Source organism: Silene latifolia, chromosome Y (genome assembly GCF_048544455.1).
Source record: "Silene latifolia isolate original U9 population chromosome Y, ASM4854445v1, whole genome shotgun sequence".
Lineage (NCBI taxonomy): Eukaryota > Viridiplantae > Streptophyta > Magnoliopsida > Caryophyllales > Caryophyllaceae > Silene > Silene latifolia.
Window position 1 is genome coordinate 190,227,649 of NC_133538.1, and position 12,837 is coordinate 190,240,485.

Consider the following 12,837-nt stretch of genomic DNA (forward strand, 5'->3'; position numbering starts at 1 on the left):
TTGATGACATAATCCTAATCACAAGCACCGATGCTTTGCGGCAAGATATCATGGCTCGACTTCGATCTGAATTTGCAATGACGGACCTTGGTCCACTTAATTATTTCCTTGGAATTTCGGCCATCAGGAACAAACAGGGACTTTTCCTTCATCAAAAGAAATATACTGAGGAAATAATAGCACGTGCTAATATGCAGTCATGCAAATCAGCCCAAACTCCAGTGGATACTAAAGCTAAACTTTCTGCCTCATCTGGTGGTCCTATCTCAGACCCGTCTTTGTACCGCAGTCTCGTCGGGGCCCTTCAATATCTAACTTTTACCCATCCCGATATTTCTTATGCAGTGCAACAGGTGTGCTTGTATATGCACGACCCTCGGGAAGCCCACTTTGGTGCATTGAAACGGATCATTCGATATTTACAGGGCACACCAACACACGGTTTGCATCTCTCTGTATCCAACTCTTCTTCTTTGGTTGCTTACACCGATGCGGATTGGAGTGGTTGCCCCGATACGCGTCGGTCCACATCCGGGTACTGTGTTTATATTGGGGTAATCTAATATCCTGCTCTTCCAAACAGCAAGCTACAATCTCGCGCTCCAGTGCGGAGGCCGAATATCGCGGTGTAGCTAATGTCGTTGCAGAAACTTGTTGGCTCCGCAACCTGTTATTAGAGCTCCATTGTCCAGTTCGGAAAGCCACCATGGTTTATTGTGACAATGTCTCTGCAATTTACATGTCCGGCAATCCAGTCAATCATCAGCGCACTAAACATATTGAAATCGATATACACTTTGTCCGTGAAAAGGTGGCGCTAGGTCAAGTTCAGATTCGTCATGTCCCATCTCGTTACCAGTATGCTGATATTTTCACTAAAGGATTGCCTAAGATTCTCTTCGACGATTTTCGCTCCAGTCTCAGCGTCCATCCACCTCCCGCTTCGACTGAGGGGGTGTAAAAGAATATGTCAATATTCTTGTTATTATCTCTTCCTATTTTCATGTATAGTTAGTCCTATAACTTAGGAGTAGTTAGTATGACTTCCTGATGTTTAGCATAGAATTAGTCTAACTCCTATTTCCTCTCATTGATCACGTTGTGTTTGACTAGGTTAGTTAGGCTCCTTACTGTACTATAAATATGATATGCAGTGAATAATAAAATTCAGGGGTTTGAATTCTTTTAAGTATAAGTTCTCTAAACATTCTCACTTATAGTCAAACTTTATCATTGTCACCTCATATCAAAGGATAATGGTAACGTAAAAACACACACGTTTAAATTTCATGGTTTGAAGCTCGAGTGCGAGTCTTTTATAGGGGCGGTAGATGCACACTTCCTTCACTACTCACTAAGTAAAACTATACCTATAACAATTTCATACATTTTTTTTTTTTTTTTTTTTTTGTCAGAGAGAAAAAGGGTGATTATAGTACCCCAAAAGTTACAGTACAAGCTATTAGACTAGGTTGCACTAAAAGTCCGCCTAGCAAAAGAAGTGCAACAAAGCCAAATTTAAAGATTACATAAACGTTTATTAAAACTAAAAATACAACAAAGCAAAATAGATTAATGAGGGCAGGCTGATGAAGAGAAGCTTGAACACGAGCAAAATAGTCCACGTCAACAGCTTTACTTAAAATTCCCAGAGGCCAACGGGACGGACCAGGTGCACTTACGCCACAAGAGCGTAGAAAGAAAAGGGGAAGAACGAGCCGAACAAGCTTGTCTTCAGTGGAGAAAAATCTCCTACACCGTGGTGATCGACCCAAACAGTCCAAAGACCAACAACCCAAGGAACCAAGTAAATTGAGAAATACGACTATAGAGTGCACCCCAGCCAATCTCCCAGCGAAGAACCTCAAACGCAACCCAAGACTACAACAAGAACTCCTATAATAGGAGATTATTAGAACGGCTAAAGAAAAAAACAAATTAACTACTGATGACATTAATCGGAGATGGAGACCACCGCATCCGGCCAACCAACAACATTACCAGACCCGACTTCACCCTACCCAACACATTTCCAAAACACAGAAATAGCCCAATGATCGTTAATAAAAGCTGATTGTTTGGCCTGGTGCTCTACTATTGTAAAATATACCATGAACACGTTCTAAATAAAATAAACGCCATTAACACATTTATGTTACCCAATGTAGTTACTTTGTTATTTTAGTTTACGGTACTACTAAAATAAATGCATTTGACCAAATGAGTCAAATACGAAATAAGTTACTTTGTTGTCCTAGTTTACAATATTACTAAAAAAACTAACGATAAAAAATTGCGCAACATTGTAAATTCACTATGACTAATTGAATAGAAGCATTTGTGTATCTGAGTTAGTTTTGTGCAAGGCGAGTACAAAAAATAATGAAAAACGGATCAAACATATTGATCAATTAGTCTTGCTGAAGACGGGTCGGAGCTAGTGACGGATAATGCCACTCACAAAACGAATAGGGGGACAAGGTGGGGGCACCCCATGTGCTTACCTCTCTCCTCTATTTGGGTCATTTATAAGGCAAAATGGTATCCGTCACTCCAAAATGACGGATACGTGCCGTCACAAATAAGATTTTGTGTTGATATTAATGGTTTAAAGTAGCTACTAAAGACATCTGCTTTATCAAATAGAGTTTAATTATTATTCAAACATGGTCATATTCCAAAAATTATATATACACTATTATTTCGCAGGAACTTGGAAATAAGTACAATTTGAGTCCAATATTGTTTTTAATCTAGATGCAATAATTTAAGCTCAATATTATTTCTTATATTATTTTTATACAGATACAGATGCAATTATATAATAGTTGCTTATATATATTCGCCTTCCAATGCCCTAGCATTACCCATGAATTTAGATATATAGATATATAATTGTGATATCGCATTCCGGAGGACCGTCCTCCGAGACTACCAGTCTAGCCCTAGACTTAGGCCTTGTTCTTTTGGACTTAAAGTCACTCTCTATAAGTTAAGTTCAACAAAATTAAGTTAAGTTCAAAAAAGTTCAGCAAAATTAAGTTCAGAAACGTTCAGCAAAAATTAAATTCAGCAAAATTAAGTTCAGAAAAGTTCAGCAAAATTAAGTTCAGAAAAGTTAAGCAGAATAATAAGTTTCATAATATTGACGAGCTTTAAAAAATAGATACAATTTTCGTTCAAATCGGTTGTATAAACAATCCGAGATTAATTATTATTCTATATAATTTTTTCAAAAAAAAAACATTTATTTAAAGCCGAATTCTTACCTATCCCCCGAAGGTATGTTAGAGCATTTTAATTACCGACATTCGTCATTGAGAATGAAAGTTGAAATGGCATTTGGTCAATTGAAAAAAAGGTGGAAAGTGTTAAAAGTTATGCCTCAAATGTCACATAAGTATCAAATGTCCATTATTGTTTCTAATTTCACACTTCATAATTTTTATACGGATGCACACTCATGGGATACCTGTTATACAATATGAGAACGTTCTAGGGACAAAAGATTTAGGCATGTTTGATAAGAAGCGGAAAAAAGCTATGTACAAGGTGCGAAATAACATAGTCAAGAACATTTGGCGAGGCAATGGATTTGACGGGGTGAGCTCAAATGAAGATGAAGAAAGTGACGAGGAAGATGATAATATGGAACTAGATGATTAGAAAGAAAAAAAAAGTAATGTGATTTACTTTTTATTTTTATGTATTAGGTAATGTGTACAAAAATATTAACTTATATAAATAAAGTATTTTATAATCTTTATTTGTATTTTTAGTTATATTTCTTTATTATTATTATTATTAAATATTATTATTATTATTATTTTTGAAGTGAATTATTATTATTATTATTATTATTATTATTATTATTATTATTATTATTATTATTATTATTATTATTATTAGTAGTAGTAGTAGTATTAAGTGAAATTAAATTAAGTTAATTTAAGTAAGATTATTTTAATTTAGAAAAGTTAAGCTATTATAAGTTAAGTTCAGCAAAATTCAGCAAAATTAAGTTTAGAAAAGTTAAGCAAAATTAAGTTCAGAAAAATTAAGTTCAGAAAAGTTCAGCAAAAATAAGTTAAGTTCAGCAAAATTAAGTTAAGTTCAGAAAAATTAAGGTAAGTTCAGCAACTTTAAGTCCAAAAGAACAAGGCCTTAGTAGTAATATACTTGTCCCTTTTGCTCAATCCTTCATTTACCGTAAAACACATAAGCATTTGATCAACCAGAAATATAGTTAAATTTATTATATGACACAACAGTTAATCAGAGTCATGCAAATACGGAGTTCTATAAACTACTTGTATTTTGTCAATGTCAATATTTGGTAATATTCTATGGCTCAACATGCATTGAGTAGAATTAGGATTATTATATATACTAATAATGCAATAGCTTAACTCTTGGATCAAGAGATATTACCATCCGGCATTATGAAAAGCATCATTTGAATTACTTTATTTAATTACTCAATCTCATAAAAAGCATAGATTAAAAAAAGGAGTAAATAGTTAAATTATTATACTAGAAGAGATCAAGAAGTTGATTATAGATTGGTGGGTTTTCTCAATGCGTGGCCTTGTGGTACTTGGTGTAATAACACTACATTGTAGGATCGTCAAAGAAGACGTACTCGTTAACACGATAGTTAAGACATAATCTCTTAATAAAAGACACACCCGTGAAATTATATTTCTATGTTCAGCGAAGAAACACCATATATCGGTGTCATATCTTTTTCGTTGTGGCTTGTGGTTTACATCGGTGTGGATCAAGTTCCATGTCTTCTCGAGTTGTCGATGATCAATATTGAACCAACATGATGTGAAAATACAATATCATTATACGGTCAAAAAAAAACTTACACATAATATTTTAGTTATACAATAAAATTGGGTATAAAATAAGACATCACCACGAGTTACCACAATATACACATGCATAGTAACCATCTTGCTTTCTAAATGCCGACCATAAACAATGACGCGCCAAGCAAAGATCTTTTAGGATGATTGCTATATTTCGGAAGTAATAAACGCGCTTGTTCATTCTCCCTGATCTCCATCTTCTATCAAAAAAATAAAATTACAAAACTAAAATTATGTACTTGTAATAAACGCGCTTGTTCATTCTCCCTGATCTCCATCTTCTATCAAAAAAAATAAAATTACAAAACTAAAATTATGTACTCAAGTATTCCGAAAAGTAAGAATAACATAACATGTAAAATCGTTGATAAATGAAATTAGTCTCAAAAGAAAGAGCAGCATGACCAATTTTTATTGCCATAATGTAAATAAACACACTAAATTATGATTAAATGAACATAATAAAGAAAATAGTAGCCTGATTTGGGAAAGCAGGCTCACCACTATTTGTCTATTTATACTATGTAATTAGAAGTTGGCTAATGATAGGAATCATAGGACTCTACGAATCTACCTGACTAAGAACAATGTACTTCCCCTAGAACTCTAATAGGAGGAAGAGACATATAGTTTAAGTAGCTCTTACTATTCTAATTTTATCTTTTTTTTTTCTTTTTTTTCTTTTTTTTATTTAAATTAAGAAGTTCACAAAAGTTGGAGTCTCTCACGTCGCTCGAAAAAAGCTTCCTTTAATAATATAGATATATATATATATATATATATATATATATATATATATATATATATATATATATATATATATATATATATATATAGGCAAGATCCGGTGAGTCCACCTATATATTTGAGTCCATGAATCCATAAAACAATATCACGCACTATACAAAACAATATCACGAATTTTTTTTTCAAATTTTTTTTCAAATTTTTTTTTTTCAAAATTTTTTTTTTTCGGAAAATTTTTTTTTCAAATTTTTTTTTCAATTTTTTTTTCGAGAAAGTTATTTTTTTTTTTTTTAAGCTGTGATATTGTTTAGTATAACATGTGATATTGTATTACAAAACAATATCACGATTTTTTTTTTCAATTTTTTTTTTGAAAAAGTTTTTTTTTTTTTTTATGTAAGATGTGATATTGTTTAGTATAACGTGTGATATTGTATTACAAAACAATATCACGATTTTTTGTTTCAAATTTTTTTTTTTTTTTAAAAAGTTTTTTTTTTTTTTTTTTTTTTTTTTTTTATGTAAGTCGTGATATTGTTTAGTGTAACGTGTGATATTGTATTACAAAACAATATCACGACTTTTTTTTGGAATTTTTTTTTCAAATTTTTTTTTTTATTTTTTTTTTTGAATATAAGCTATGATATTGTTTAATATAAAGTGTGATATTGTATCATGGAAACGGACTCAAAAAAATAGGGTGGACTCATGTGATCCTAATTATATATATATATATATATATATATATATATATATATATATATATATATATATATATATATATATATATATATATATATATATATATGGGGTTTATATCCTCATAACCAAAACATATAACTTTATAAAATGATAACACCATATGATTAATTACATCTTTTTAATAGGACTCGATTACTATCCACACTTCTCATTCCCGTATTCCTCATGTCATGCATATATCGCGTCACATCTACCACATGATCACACATGTGCTTATGTCTATCTCCACTTCGTACAATTATTCCCGTTTATAACCATTACAAAACTCAATCATGCATTTAACATCTATTATGAAATTCATAAATGACACTCATCATAATGTCACGGAAATCATCACCTGTCGCATAAGAATATCACATGCCTTTGTTGTCTATTTAGTCATGCCATGTTACGTTGCTATTGGTTAATTGTACACTTCGAATAACAACACACCGAGCAATACGGTCAAACGTAAAAAATTCATGAAAATTAATCATGCAAGTCCTACAAGGCTCACTCAACTACCAAGAGGTCGTTATGGTCAGAAAAAAAGGGTATCTACTCTATAATTAATCGAATTGAGGCAAAGCGGGGCATAAACAGCTCACTCGGCCGACTAAGAGGGCACTCGGTTGAGTGAAAGGGGCACTCGGCCGAGTGTCACTAGGCAGCATCTTCCTTAAGAGGAATGGTCTTCAAATTCACCTATTTTACCACACAAATACAAATGAGTCTAAATGGTGATTACCACACCATTCACCAATCTAAAAGTAAGCAAATCTAGGCCTTATGGCCATGGTTATACACATGGAAAATAAAATGTTCAAGTGTCAACCCGACACAAATGTTACATAATTCCGACTTACAACGACCAAGCTAGTGAAACGACTTCTTCCTCTTGCCCAACTTCCGTACCCACCTCACCAAGGCTCCTTCATTGTTGACCTACTCCTCCTCTCTTCTGGTGTCACGTCCCTCGTGCCATTATTCCTATCCCTCCTCCTTATCCTCCACGACCACATCGCCATAACCACCACCATCATGCTCCATAGCTTCCGCCTCCGGTCCGGACGTGCCTTCTCTACTCCCACCGCCTTGATAGGCATTACTAAAGAAGCTCCCGGTGGCATAATGGGCTCCCGCCCATGGACCAAGCAAGTTCCCTTCATTGAAGGGAACTCTAATACCCCAATCTGATGGTTGAATACCATAGGCTCTAAAGACAACCCGATATATCCCCATCTCCGGACCAATAGCTAGGGCAATGTGCGGGTAGCACACCTCGGTTATAAGCAATCTCATGCATGTCCCGCAATACTAGATCGGTGTTCACGCGTTGGATGAGGTCCGACATGTGATAGTTATGGACATAGGCCGACGGGGGTTGGGCTTATCCTTCTGTGTATGGTGGAGGTGGCATATGCATAGAGGAGGACGGTGGAGCATGCATAGAATGCCTAGGGGGTCATGAGTTGGTGAAGGGGTGATCCTCTCCATAGTCTCATTAATGCCATATGTAAGCCCACTAGGAATGGTGTAGTATTGGGGCGGAGGGTGAGTTGGACTTACATCCGGCAAGTGTCCGGTCGGGGGTAAACTCCCTTGTATGGGGAACTTCACATACCAATCCGCATCCACCTTCCACCCATAGACACCCATCTCCTTCGTATCCACAAGCCAATTAAGGTGCTTCAAGTAGTCAATATCAAAGTATGGCACCTCAACGGTCAAAGGCCTATATTATCTGCCTCCCCCGGCTCATAGTTCACCAAGCTTTTCACCAACCTAGTCACCAAGGCACCGCAATAAAGGGAGCATTTCTTCGGATTAGTCATCCTCTCAAAATCTAAGCTTATGATAGACACAGCACTAAAGTAAAAGTGCGCCTCACGATAAGGATTTAGGTAAGAGTTCAAAAGCAACACCTCGTTCGAGTTTAGCTTACTAAGGTCATCCCTCCCATAGAAAATGATAGTCACAAGGTGAAGAAACATCCTCAAGACGGGGTGCTCCACATCATTCACTTTCATGGCACTAACTAGGGTACGATGTTTACTAGCGTAGAGGTCAAAGTATGTAGTGGCCTTCATGTTCTTTCCCACCTTGTCAAGGGTAAAGGCTGTCCTTTTTTCTACACCCAAATGGTCCGTAAACATGTCACTAGGCAAGTGGAAAGCTGTGTTCTTGAGCCTAAAGCTCACGGAGTGGTCCCCCTTGTGGTAAAAAAATGAGCTTAAGAACTCGAGGGAAAGATGTCATATACCTATTCCTCAATCCCTAAGGCCATCAAGGCACTCTCCGACACACACCTCATGGCGGCCATGAGCCTCCTGGCCAAGGCAATGAAGGTGTTCTGGTGAGCCTCACTCTCAAACTCCACAGCTGGAAATCCTGGAGTCGTGATGGCGGGTGGTGCCTCCGGTTTTTGTCGTTGTTGCCTCCCACGGTTGCTCCTTGCATTCCTTGACATGCTAGAAAACCGATTCAAACCACAAGATATTGGATAGAAAAGGTAATAATCAAAGTAACTTTGGAAGTGAATGAAATTTTCCCCAACATTTTTAGTTAATAAGTAACAAATTGAAAGAAATTTTAGCATAACTTCCTTTGTATTTAATCAAACCAAAAACTTGTTTAAATCACAAATTTTCCCAAAAATTGAAATTCTTATGAGATAATGCAACCTCAAATCCCAATTAAAACATTATGTAATGTCTTTAACTATCACTCAACTCTAATCACGCTCGACTCAAGAATGAAACACAATATCAAAACTTGGAAAACAAAAGTCATGGTCTCGAAAATTTTGAGAAATTTTAAGATGGAATATCCGACATAAGATAGCACATGGCATTACTAACAAAGTTGAAGTATCAAGAGATAATTAAAAGAAGGAGTTAACTCAAAAATCAAAATTTCGGGCATGTATACTACCCATTTTTGGATATCTTGAGCCCTTTTAATACGGAAATTTCCGATGTCAAGCTTCACAATGTATCATAATCAAAGATTAAAATGATATGGGACAAGTAAACCATGCCGTTAGCTTAAAAATCAAAATTTTGGCATGTCCACTACAAAATTTTGAGAATTTGGTCAAGCTTTTAAGGCGAAAATTTCGTCTTAAATCATGTTATAGCAACACCAATAAGAACTACATCCTTAAAACACCATTAAACCATGTTTGAGATGCAAAAATCAAATTTGTTCAAATATATCATATGTCTCAAAATTTTGGGGTAAGTTTGAAAGTGAAGTTTTCGTTTTTAAGACAATGTACCACATTACTAGTAAAGATAGTAGTCTTATAAGACAAATAAACGAAGTTTTACACATGAAAAATCAAAATTTGGGCATGAACATCCTAAAATTCGAAAATTTAAAACGGATTTTAAGAGAAAATTTCACATCTAAGACAAGATCCATCACTAACAACAAAAGTTAAGCCTTTGTTGTTCAATTAAACAAAGCAACAAACACAAAAATCAAATTATTGACTCAAGAACCCTAATTTCTAGTTCACCAAATTTGGGGAAAAATTCATCATGAAAAATTGATATTTGACAACAATGATGTAGAAAGTTAACTACTACCATAAATTAAGTAAAAACATGCAAATAATTGTTAAAACTTGAACAAATTAGTGTACATTTAAACAAAACCAAATTGGGGAAAAATGAGGGAAAGATGAACTACTTACATTGTTGAATTAGTAAGGATTAATGGAGTAAGAATGGAGTAGGAATCTTGAATATGAGCAACAATTGGTAAAAATGGAGTTTGTGAAAAGTTTTTAGAGACTTTGTGGTGTTGGGAATATGAGGTAAGATGATGATATGAAGAAGATAAGAATTGGTAAAAAGTAGATTTTTACTCAACATTCAACCCGTGTAAGGCACTCGGGCGAGTGCCGAGTCCACTCGGTCGAGTGCATTGTTACTCGGTCGAGTGTCCGAATTCACTCAGTCGAATGCCCATTTTCCAGAAACTTTCCAGATTCTGGAAAATGATCCACTCGGTCGAGTGACAAGGTCCACTTGGTCGAGTGCTCTATCACTCGGCTTAGTGTCGGCTCGTACTCGTTTGAGTGACACCTTACGGTTTGCAATTTCCGATTAAACTTGAATGATGGTATCCCTGCATCAAAAGAGAAGGTTCGGAGCTCACCGACTATCAGTGACTCCTTCCGAGTTAGCTCAAACGTTATCCTACTTACCGTCTTTGGCACACTACCTTTATACTCGCAAATAACCTACCAACAATCATCACTAATCATACTCTAATGGTAACACTAGTAAGTCCAAAGCATTCATACGATATCAAGCTAAAGATAGGGGTTATTTTTCTTCATACAAATTGGTATTAACCACTTTCAAACATGTTACATACGTAAATCGTCTCATCCAACTTCCACATTTCATCATACATCACGAGGGTTTATAACATGCAAAAAGTCTATCAACAATCACAATACTCATGTAATCACATAACATTACTTATATCGTTCACTCATACTTGTAACCACCCACGTAGTGGCCAATCGAGACAATAGGATCTAGTTTTGAGATCAGGGTGCCTACCCATTCAAAGCTGACCTCCTATTGTACTCATGTCGAGTTCTTTTTAATAGACTTTCCTAAATTCATTTTGGTTCATTGGTTTCGGTTCCAAAATCGTCTCTCTGGTACCACTTTGTAACACCCCCTTTTTACCCGACCAAGATAATGGGAGGATGTTACCGTCTTGGTTTTCCAAGCCAGTGAAATCGGAATTTCAATTAAGGAACATTACATATAAATGACAAGTTTAGTGAAATACATAATAACAAAGGGATAAAAAATGTAAACTAAGCCAAATACAACTCGACTACTATCTAGGTCATCCGACAATGCAACTCGACCCCAAGTCCAAAGCACGGCCCGAACCCCGATAACGTCAACAAGCAAAACCTGTACTCAACCTGCTCCCCATATGATCGAAAATATTATATGGATTGATATAGTCCACTCCGAAAATAGGTGACAGTTAAACACAAACCAAAACACGTCAATTTTGATAAATAAAGACATAAGACACTAGACGATATTTAAATATGCAACTTTCCAATGACAACATTAGAGACGATTATGCAATCACTAAACTGGTACCGGGACACACCCATACATACCCACAATCCGGTGATGGCACCGCAGCACCGCCCACCAAACAGTCGGACCTGAGTTCGTAATAAGGTATTCGAGACACACCCGTGGTACCGGGCCTAAAAGCCAATCAGATCCCCTACCAGACGTCGTGTCTCAACCACACAAGTCCCGCCATACTCAAGTCATCAATCTGCACATCCCTCTTGGAGTGGGAAGCTCCAAGAGGCGACCCAAGCCTAAGAAGGTCTCCCAACCGCCTTACGTCTCCTCAACAACCAAATATCACCACCAACCTCCGACATACACTATTATCACAACAATGAAATATGCAACACAATATACCAAAATATAAATCATCATGAAATATACTTCCCAAATGTACTATGAACGTCAAATCCTCCCCTATCCCGAATCACAGAGTCGGCATAACTCAATATCATGTTATAATGCAATTCCGACACTATATGAGATTCACCAAGATCCTCAAATACCACCATGTGATGCAATACGAATTATACTATGCAAATGATGATAAAAGACACACAAATAAGTATACACATTATCAAAACCGAGTAAGATAAACCTACCTTTTATCAATCTCCATAAGCTACCCGAATCCGACTCGATTCCGTCTCATGAAACCGTCACATCCTATACAAGTCACACAATATTATTGCAATTGATCCTACACTATTATACAATACAAAACCCCTTATTATTACCCATTAATTACCCATATTATACATATTAATTACTAATTAATTACCCATAACAAAAACCCCAAAAGTTGGGGTTCATATTAACTAGAGAAAGATAGATCTCAACTTATAAGGTGAAAGGAAGGAAGGATAAGGTGAGCAATCCTCTAAACCAAGATTGAATCCCATGGAGAAGGTGTTTGTGAGAGTTTTAAAGATAAGGGAGAGGATTTGGAGTGATAAGGAAGAAGGACGAAATGATTTAGGATAAGGGAAATAAGATCCAACTTAGGTTTTATCGCGTGTACTATTCAGCTGCACTCGGTCGAGTGCCGATTTCACTCAGCCGAGTGCCACTCACTCGGTCGAGTACTCGTCGTACTCGGCCGAGTGGAACCTACTTGGTCTGCTAAATGCTCTACTCGGTCCACTGCTGTTTTACTAGGTCTAGTCTGGGTCTTACTTGGTCTAGTGTATGACTATACTTTACTACCGAGTAGTCTCTCATCAAGTTCGATGGTCCTCTCACGCATCTCGAAGTTCTTGTACGAGTCCCACAATATCCGGGTATTACATATGACGTATGATAGGGTGGAATGGGTGTTCTTGAGACGGGTACTACTGACCATG